Source organism: Pseudophryne corroboree, chromosome 4 (assembly GCF_028390025.1).
Source record: "Pseudophryne corroboree isolate aPseCor3 chromosome 4, aPseCor3.hap2, whole genome shotgun sequence".
Classification (NCBI taxonomy): domain Eukaryota; kingdom Metazoa; phylum Chordata; class Amphibia; order Anura; family Myobatrachidae; genus Pseudophryne; species Pseudophryne corroboree.
This window is the reverse complement of record NC_086447.1, coordinates 181,886,528-181,897,198: the sequence shown is the minus strand read 5'-3', so window position 1 is coordinate 181,897,198 and position 10,671 is coordinate 181,886,528.

The following is a 10,671-nucleotide window of genomic DNA, read 5'->3' as shown; positions in this document are numbered from 1 at the left end:
CTCCACTTGTCCACATGTCCATGGTTAAGTGGACATTGGGTACAACTGCCCCGCCATCATCTGAAGCAAGAGGTGTTAACAAGGTGGAATTCAACCTTCTATTTGCTTCAGAGGATGGAGGAGCAGTTGTACCCAATGTCCACTTAACCACGGACATGTGGACAAGTGGAGCAGGGCAGACTCAGGACTATATGACTGTGACAGCCCACTGGGTAGATGTTTTGCCTCCCGCAGCAAGAACAGCAGCGGCGGCACCAGTAGCAGCATCTCGCAAACGCCAACTCATTCCTAGGCAGGCTACACTTTGTATCACTGCTTTCCATAAGAGGCACACAGCTGACAACCTCTTACGGAAACTGAGGTACATCATCGCAGAATGGCTTACCCCAATTGGACTCTCCTGGGGATTTGTGACATCGGACAACGCCACCAATATTGTGCGTGCAGTACATCTGGGCAAATTCCAGCACGTCCCATGTTTTGCACATACATTGAATTTGGTGGTGCAGAATTATTTAAAAAACGACAGGGGCGTGCAAGAGATGCTGTCGGTGGCCCGAAGAATTGCGGGCCACTTTCGGCATTCAGCCACCGCGTGCTGAAGACTGGAGCACCAGCAAACAGTACTGAACCTGCCCTGCCATCATCTGAAGCAAGAGGTGTTAACGAGGTGGAATTCAACCCTCTATATGCTTCAGAGGATGGAGGAGCAGCAAAAGGCCATTCAAGCCAATACATCTGCCCACGATATAGGCAAAGGAGGGGGAATGCACCTGACTCAAGCGCAGTGGAGAATGATTTCAACGTTGTGCAAGGTTCTGCAACCCTTTGAACTTGCCACACGTGAAGTCAGTTCAAACACTGCCAGCCTGAGTCAGGTCATTCCCCTCATCAGGCTTTTGCAGAAGAAGCTGGAGACATTGAAGGAGGAGCTAAAACAGAGCGATTCCGCTAGGCATGTGGGACTTGTGGATGGAGCCCTTAATTTGCTTAACCAGGATTCACGGGTGGTCAATCTGTTGAAATCAGAGCACTACATTTTGGCCATCGTGCTCGATCCTAGATTTAAAACCTACGTTGTATCTCTCTTTCCGGCAGACACAAGTCTGCAGAGGTTCAAAGACCTGGCTGGTGAGAAAATTGTCAAGTCAAGCGGAACGTGACCCGTCAACAGCTCCTCCTTCACATTCTCCTGCAACTGGGGGTGCGGGGAAAAGGCTAAGAATTCCAAGCCCACCCGCTGGCGGTGATGCAGAGCAGTCTGGAGCGAGTGCTGACATCTGGTCCGGACTGAAGGACCTGCCAACGATTACTGACATGTCGACTACTGTCACTGCATATGATTCTGTCACCATTGAAAGAATGGTGGAGGATTATATGAGTGACCGCATCCAAGTAGGCACGTCAGACAGTCCGTACGTATACTGGCAGGAAAAAGAGGCAATTTGGAGGCCCTTGCACAAACTGGCTTTATTCTACCTAAGTTGCCCTCCCTCCAGTGTGTACTCCGAAAGTGTTTAGTGCAGCCGCTCACCTTGTCAGCAATCGGCGTACGAGGTTACTTCCAGAAAATGTGGAGAAGATGATGTTCATCAAAATGAATTATAATCAATTCCTCCGTGGAGACATTCATCAGCAATTGCCTCCAGAAAGTACACAGGGATCTGAGATGGTGGATTCCAGTGGGGACGAATTAATAATCTGTGAGGAGGGGGATGTACACAGTGAAAGGAGTGAGGAATCGGATGATGATGATGAGGTGGACATCTTGCCTCTGTAGAGCCAGTTTGTGCAAGGAGAGATTGATTGCTTCTTTTTTGGTGGGGGCCCAAACCAACCAGTCATTTCAGTCACAGTCATGTTGCAGACCCTGTCGCTGAAATGATGGGTTCATTAAAGTGTGCATGTCCTGTTTATACAACATAAGAGTGGGTGGGACAATTCCATCTTGCACCTCTTTTTTCTTTCATTTTTCTTTGCATCATGTGCTGTTTGGGGACTATTTTTTTAAATGCCATCCTGTCTGACACTGCAGTGCCACTCCTAGATGGGCCAGGTGTTTGTGTCGGCCACTTGTGTCGCTTAGCTTAGTCACACAGCGACCTTGGTGCGCCTCTTTTTTTCTTTGCAGCATGTGCTGTTTGGGGACTATTTTTTTGAAGTGCCATTCTGTCTGACACTGCAGTGCCACTCCTAGATGGGCCAGGTGTTTGTGTCGGCCACTTGTGTCGCTTAGCTTAGTCACACAGCGACCTTGGTGCGCCTCTTTTTTTCTTTGCATCATGTGCTGTTTGGGGACTATTTTTTTGAAGTGCCATTCTGTCTGACACTGCAGTGCCACTCCTAGATGGGCCAGGTGTTTGTGTCGGCCACTTGTGTCGCTTAGCTTAGCCATCCAGCGACCTCGGTGCAAATTTCAGGACTAAAAATAATATTGTGAGGTGTGAGGTGTTCAGAATAGACTGAAAATGAGTGTAAATTATGGTTATTGAGGTTAATACTATGGGATCAAAATGACCCCCAAATTCTATGATTTAAGCTGTTTTTGAGGGTTTTAGGTAAAAAAACACCCGAATCCAAAACACACCCGAATCCGACAAAAAATTTTCAGGGAGATTTTGGCAAAACGCGTCTGAATCCAAAACACGGCCGCGGAACCGAATCCAAAACCAAAACACAAAACCCGAAAAATTTCCGGTGCACATCTCTATATACCATTGCTATTGTTGTCATAATTTGAGCCACTTTCCAAGAGGAGGGTGGTTTCCAAGCAATTGGATTCCCCCTCCCCCCCCCGTTTGCCTATGTCTGTTGTTTGCCCAGCTTATCCAAATGTGGGCTTTCAGTTCCATTACACACAGGATAAAAATATATACAAATACACATAAACATCATTATATATAATATATACATTTATAACATCAATTAATAAACATAAAAAAAATAGAAATATTCATCATAAACAGGAAGGGGCCTTTGCCAGTGGTACATAATGCCAGTGATAGGTGGTACAATGTTATATGAAGTCCTATCACCATGACAACACCTGTTTACGCAGGGATCTTCTCCATCTGATAAATAGATTTTTTTTAGTGACAGATTGTATAATGTCACAGTACTTCTGCATACCTCCCAACTGTCCCGATTTTCGAGAGACAGTCCCATTTTTTTGGGACTGTCCTGCTGTCCCACCCGTGGGCTACAGTGTCCCGCGGTGGTGGGCAGTTGGGAGGCGCATGCACTCGCTGCTCTGCTTAGCAGAGCAGCGGAGAATAGACGCTGTGCGCATGTGCACAGCGTCTATTCTGTTGAGACAGAGAGAGAGGCGGCATGCTAGCAGCTCACGGAGTGCTGAGCATGCCCCTTCAGTGCCGAAAATGGGGGAGTGGCTCACGATTGCAGTACTCCCGTGAAGCCACACCCCCTTTCACATAGGCCATGCCCCCTTTTAGAAATCGGGCGCGGCTTTGCCGCACAAGTGTCCCTCATCCAGTGTAGAACATGTTGGGAGGGATGCTTCTGTGCTAGACCTTCTTGAGTACAGAAGAATTTAGGAGTTCTGCTCAGAATTGGGGTATCAAAGAATGGACTGCAACATTGATACGACTGTAAGCTATTCTTAAGCTGAAAGCTCAATAAAAAACATTTCTATTTTTTATATATATCACTGTAGGGCATATGTACTAAGCCTTGGAGAGGGATAAAGTAGAGAGAGATAAACTACCAACCAATCAGATCCTGTCATTTTTCAAACACAGCAATTAGGAGCTGATTGGCTGGTACTTTTTCTTCTGCACTACTTCATGGCAGCCATTACTCTGGGATTGCATCCCATTCACCTAGTTCTAGACAGGAAGTTTTTTCACACTTCAGGGACCGCCCACTTAGGGTATATAGAGCTACTCCTCCTCTTCCTCCTCAGTCTTTTTTCCTGTCTCCTAGTCAGGACAGTGTAGCTGTTTGTTATTTTGTTCCAAGGTCTTACCTCATTATCTATACCCAGTAAATGCGCCTCTGTGTAGCTGCGATCTGGATGGGGTGGCACCCTGGGGAGAGGCTGGTGCACGGCAGTTTTTAAGGCCAGTCAAGTAAGTGCCTGTCTGTATGTTTCACAAAGCCGGATCGCTGCTGGCTTTCCTTTCTCCATTTGCAGCCACATGTGTTTTTATGCTCCCTGGCCCTGCAGAGCAGCCGGCAGAGGTGCATGTGATGAGTGATGGCTGGTTGCTGTCCCAGGAAGATGGTTCGAACATATGCCCGCCCTAAGCTAGGGGTCAGAGGCAGAGTGGCGCCGTGCACCGAGAAATAATGAAGCTGCTGGTCCCTCCAATTTATGCTACAAGCCTATGACAATATGAAGGAGAGCCTTCTCCCCAAAAGCCTGTATGTGCCCAAAAAGGAGAGGTAAGTCCTCATAGAGGGCACTTTATTAATATAGTGTTAGTCAGGATATAGTCTGGTTACAGTCCTATGCTGCATTGTGTCTCCTGCCTTGGAACGAAGAAGAAAACTTATAAGAAACACCATTTATTTGTGCTGTCAGGATGCAAGAAGCTGTAGCATTTGAAGCATTGAAGTGGTTAAAGGTCACTCACCTGATAGTGCATTCAGCACACCTCATATTCTGTGTGTTGTCTAATTGCCAATTAAGGAATTGTGGGTTACACCCTGGACTTGTTAAATTTATCTGCACTAGTATGTGTTCGGCCCATCAAGTAAAATATGCCAAACTGGATATCCTTAATCTGTCTGATCTTTGAAGCTAAGCAGTGTATATTATAAAAAGTCTGAACCTACATTGCTAGTGTGGACTTTGATTATGATGGCAGAATGTTGGGTGATGCCAAGAGAATTTATCATGTGTATCTGTTTATGATGAGCAGTTCCTAAACTGATGAACAATTCCTAGAGCCGATACTGCAGCAGCAGAGGCTGTTTTATAAGCTACCACTGGGAGAGCCGATCCCGGCAACTGGTCCTCGCAGTCCCCCACAGAGAGCAGGACTGTATTGTAGCATTGAAATAAATCAATCAATAACATAAAATATATATATATATATATATATATATATATATATATATGTATATGTGTGTGTGTGTGTGTGTGTGTGTGTATATATATATATATATATATATATATATATATATATATATATATATATATATATGTGTGTGTATATATATATATATATATATATATATATATATATATAATGTGTGTGTGTATATAATATTATAATATGCATATACTGTATACAGCAAGTTTTCTTTCTAAAACTGATGTTACTAAAGCTTCATAGTCACAGCTTCAATATACTGCACATGCCCAATCTCTTCAGTTCCTGGCAGCTAAGCAGCTTTGGGCATGGTTAGTATTTGGATGAGAGACCATCTGGGAATTACAAGGTGCTGTAGGTTTAGTGCATTGTGGCTTGGACTATGATGAACAGTCTTGGAAGAGAAAATTTCACGACTTGTATGTTTTCTCATAGAATGAGTGACCTCAGGATAGAAGTAGGTCTTCTATGCAGACAGGAATGCTGAGGCAGTCCTTTTGCCAAACCTTCAGAATAAGCAGTTGATAAGATAACTACTATGGGTCTCCTGCATCTATGCCAATAGGGGGCAGTCTTCTGATATTTGTCAGGCATTGGCAGGAATCTGTGCAGAACGAATGAGTTCAGGATGTAGTATCTCAAAGGTATCGGATGGAATTGCTGGGGTTCTAAGAAGGAATAATTTTGTGAAAAATGAGGTTACAGTTGTGAATTTGAAAGTCATGGTGCTATGACAGTATACAGAAATTAGCTCAAAGGCTGTGGAGATTTTGTCAAGTCATCCAAGATAAATAAGAGTTTTTACTCTCGTATATTTCTTTTAGAAAAGTATACAGGGGGTTCAGAACTAATCTGGATCTCAATACAGCTTGGTGAAGATAAGGTTTCCTATGGAAACACTGAAATCTATTTTGACTGTTTTAAGACGTTTTTACTAGAGATGAGCGCCTGAAATTTTTCGGGTTTTGGGTTCGGTTCCGCGGCCGTGTTTTGGGTTCGAACGCGTTTTGGCAAAACCTCACCGAATTATTTTTGTCGGATTCGGGTGTGTTTTGGATTCGGGTGTTTTTTTCCAAAAACACTAAAAAACAGCTTAAATCATAGAATTTGGGGGTCATTTTGATCCCAAAGTATTATTAACCTCAAAAACCATAATTTACACTCATTTTCAGTCTATTCTGAATACCTCACACCTCAATATTATTTTTAGTCCTAAAATTTGCACCGAGGTCGCTGTGTGAGTAAGATAAGCGACCCTAGTGGCCGACACAAACACCGGGCCCATCTAGGAGTGGCACTGCAGTGTCACGCAGGATGTCCCTTCCAAAAAACCCTCCCCAAACAGCACATGACGCAAAGAAAAAAAGAGGCGCAATGAGGTAGCTGACTGTGTGAGTAAGATTAGCGACCCTAGTGGCCGACACAAACACCGGGCACATCTAGGAGTGGCACTGCAGTGTCACGCAGGATGTCCCTTCCAAAAAACCCTCCCCAATCAGCACATGATGCAAAGAAAAAGAAAAGAAAAAAGAGGTGCAAGATGGAATTATCCTTGGGCCCTCCCACCCACCCTTATGTTGTATAAACAAAACAGGACATGCACACTTTAACCAACCCATCATTTCAGTGACAGGGTCTGCCACACGACTGTGACTGATATGACGGGTTGGTTTGGACCCCCCCCAAAAAAGAAGCAATTAATCTCTCCTTGCACAAACTGGCTCTACAGAGGCAAGATGTCCACCTCATCTTCACCCTCCGATATATCACCGTGTACATCCCCCTCCTCACAGATTATCAATTCGTCCCCACTGGAATCCACCATCTCAGCTCCCTGTGTACTTTGTGGAGGCAATTGCTGCTGGTCAATGTCTCCGCGGAGGAATTGATTATAATTCATTTTAATGAACATCATCTTCTCCACATTTTCTGGATGTAACCTCGTACGCCGATTGCTGACAAGGTGAGCGGCGGCACTAAACACTCTTTCGGAGTACACACTTGTGGGAGGGCAACTTAGGTAGAATAAAGCCAGTTTGTGCAAGGGCCTCCAAATTGCCTCTTTTTCCTGCCAGTATAAGTACGGTACACTGTACACTGGTTGATAAAGAGATAGTAGTATACTCGTAACAACTAGTATGACGACGGTATAAAGAATGAAAAAAAAACCACGGTTAGGTGGTATATAATACAATTATGGTTGGACGGACTGCCTGCCGAGTGCCGACACAGAGGTAGCCACAGCCGTGAACTACCGCACTGTACACTGGTTGATAAAGAGATAGTAGTATACTCGTAACAACTAGTATGACGACGGTATAAAGAATGAAAAAAAAACCACGGTTAGGTGGTATATAATACAATTATGGTTGGACGGACTGCCTGCCGAGTGCCGACACAGAGGTAGCCACAGCCGTGAACTACCGCACTGTACACTGGTTGATAAAGAGATAGTAGTATACTCGTAACAACTAGTATGACGACGGTATAAAGAATGAAAAAAAAACCACGGTTAGGTGGTATATATTATAATACAATTATGGATGGACGGACTGCCTGCCGAGTGCCGACACAGAGGTAGCCACAGCCGTGAACTACCGCACTGTACACTGGTTGATAAAGAGATAGTAGTATACTCGTAACAACTAGTATGACGACGGTATAAAGAATGAAAAAAAAACCACGGTTAGGTGGTATATAATACAATTATGGTTGGACGGACTGCCTGCCGAGTGCCGACACAGAGGTAGCCACAGCCGTGAACTACCGCACTGTACACTGGTTGATAAAGAGATAGTAGTATACTCGTAACAACTAGTATGACGACGGTATAAAGAATGAAAAAAAAACCACGGTTAGGTGGTATATATTATAATACAATTATGGATGGACGGACTGCCTGCCGAGTGCCGACACAGAGGTAGCCACAGCCGTGAACTACCGCACTGTACTGTGTCTGCTGCTAATATAGACTGGTTGATAAAGAGATAGTATACAATACTACTAATATACTGGTGGTCAGGCACTGGTCACCACTAGTCACACTGGCAGTGGCACTCCTGCAGCAAAAGTGTGCACTGTTTAATTTTAATATAATATTATTTATCATGTACTCCTGGCTCCTGCTATAACAACCTGCAGTGCTCCCCAGTCTCCCCCACAATTATAAGCTTTATATACAATACATTGATGTGCAGCACACTGGGCTGAGCAGTGCACACAGACTGAGTCACTGTGTGACTGTGTATCGTTTTTTTCAGGCAGAGAACGGATATATTAAATAAAACAAACAACTGCACTGTCTCTGGTGGTCACTGGTCACTGTGGTCGTCAGTCACTAAACTCTGTCTGCACTCTCTTCTAATCTACAGTATCACAGCAATCTCTCTCTCTCTCTCTCTCTTCTAAATCTAATCTAAATGGAGAGGACGCCAGCCACGTCCTCTCCCTATCAATCTCAATGCACGTGTGAAAATGGCGGCGACGCGCGGCTCCTTATATAGAATCCGAGTCTCGCGAGAATCCGACAGCGTCATGATGACGTTCGGGCGCGCTCGGGTTAACCGAGCAAGGCGGGAAGATCCGAGTCGCTCGGACCCGTGAAAAAAAAAGTGAAGTTCGTGCGGGTTCGGATTCAAAGAAACCGAACCCGCTCATCTCTAGTTTTTACTGAAGATGTCAAATCTAAATTAAAGTACCAATTCTCTTTACTATTGTTTTGTTATAGAAGTTTGACAGTATTTGAACAACTTACTATGTTGCTGAAAAGTCCAAAATAATCAATGAATTATGCTGTGTACAGAACTCTACAGATCCCTCAGTATTACAGAAGGATAATAAACTGGGAGAGAATTCAGTTAAATCCACTTCGACAAATACAGTTCTTGGGTGTACAAGTGGATACTACAGTAAGTAGTCCCTCTGTAACGAGATGTGGAAAGATTTAAGAACTGGCCGCATTGGTACAAGCATGTGACATTACATACTGGACTACGTTTGCTGGGAATAATATCCTCAAACATAGACCTATCCTTTGAGCATGATGGAGAATGAGAAAGTTATAATAGAACTTGCTGAAGTACAGCCAAGAAGGAACCTTCCTGAATTACCAGTTAAAGCTATGTCAGGCTACAAGAGGCTTTGTCTTGACAAACCGGTCCGGATCTAATTCTAGAACTTCCTTGGCAGAACACCACTGCTTGGTATTTACAATCGATGCAAGTGCAACAGGTTTGGTAGTGCGTCTATTGCAATAAGGTTGTCAAGGTTTCTGGACTTGTCAGGAGAAGGTGAGTACTTCAAACCAGCGAGACATAAGGGCAATTTGGAACGCATAAAGCTGTCTAAAATTATTCTCAGACAACGTGGCGGTGGCACAGTGTTTAAATCAACGAGGCGGCACCAAGAGTCGAATGCTTTAGAAGTGACAAGAATTTTTAAACTGGGCAGAGTGTCATCTCTGTTCTCTGTAAGCTCTGTATGTACCAGGGAAAGACAACTTTGTTGCAGACTTTCTCAGCAGACACGAGGTGTTGCCAGGAGAATAGGAGGTGGACGCAAAGATATTTCAAGAGATTGTAATAAGGTTTGGATGGTCGCAGGTGGATCTAATGGACACATTCCAACCCCCCCCCCAAAAAAACCCTCTTTTCTAGGTTCCACCTGCTGTGAACAAGCGGATTAGACATGTTTCTCCCTAACATGGAATTTCACACTGGAATATATGTTCCCTCCTTTATTCCTACTATTGCTTGTGTCATTAAAAAAAAAAAAAAAAAGCAAGTAATTCTTCCTTACCGGCCAAGGAGAGTGGTTACCAACAATGGTGAGTATGGCAGCAGAGAGTCTATGGATGTTACCACTCACACCAGGTCTATTATGCCCGGGTCCAATATTCTATCTAAACTTGAACTTTTCATTTGATGATATGGAAATTGAATGAATTATTAAGAAAAAGAATTGTCTGAACAAGTTGTTCAGTTTCAAGCAAGAAAGAAGTTATCCTCTAATTTATTATAGGATCTGGAATACCTTTTATCTCATGGGCCGAATCTGAATTTGATGTCATGAGAGTTGAAACACCCCAAATATTAGTTTCTATATGATGGGTTGAGAAGGGTCTGACTGTATCAACCATTAAGATACAGATAGCAGCCTTGAGCATGTTGCTGGATAGGAAATGGTCTGAAGACAATTTTGTCAAATGTTTCTGTCAAACTATGAAAAGGTCCTAGCCCTATGGAATCTGAATCTGATACTGAACTTTAGTCAGAAGGGTCAGTGAATTACAAGTGTTATGGGCCTTTCTGCCCATATCTTAATATTTGCAGATAAGGATGTTCAAAGAACAAATACAGCTTCTTTACCAAAGATGGTGCAGCGTTTCATTAAACCTAAAAGTGAGAAGAAAGAACTCGTGACAAGCACTTTTTGTCTATTTGGATAGGAGTTAAAAACTTTTGGTAAACAAAGTATTTGTTTTACATGTAGGCATAAAGAAAGGTGGAGCACCCATGAAGCCACCTTTTGCCAGGTGGATCAAGGAGTTAATTATTTTTGTGTATGAAGAAATTAGTCATAAAATCTGAAGGCACACTCAACCAGTGTTGCAATT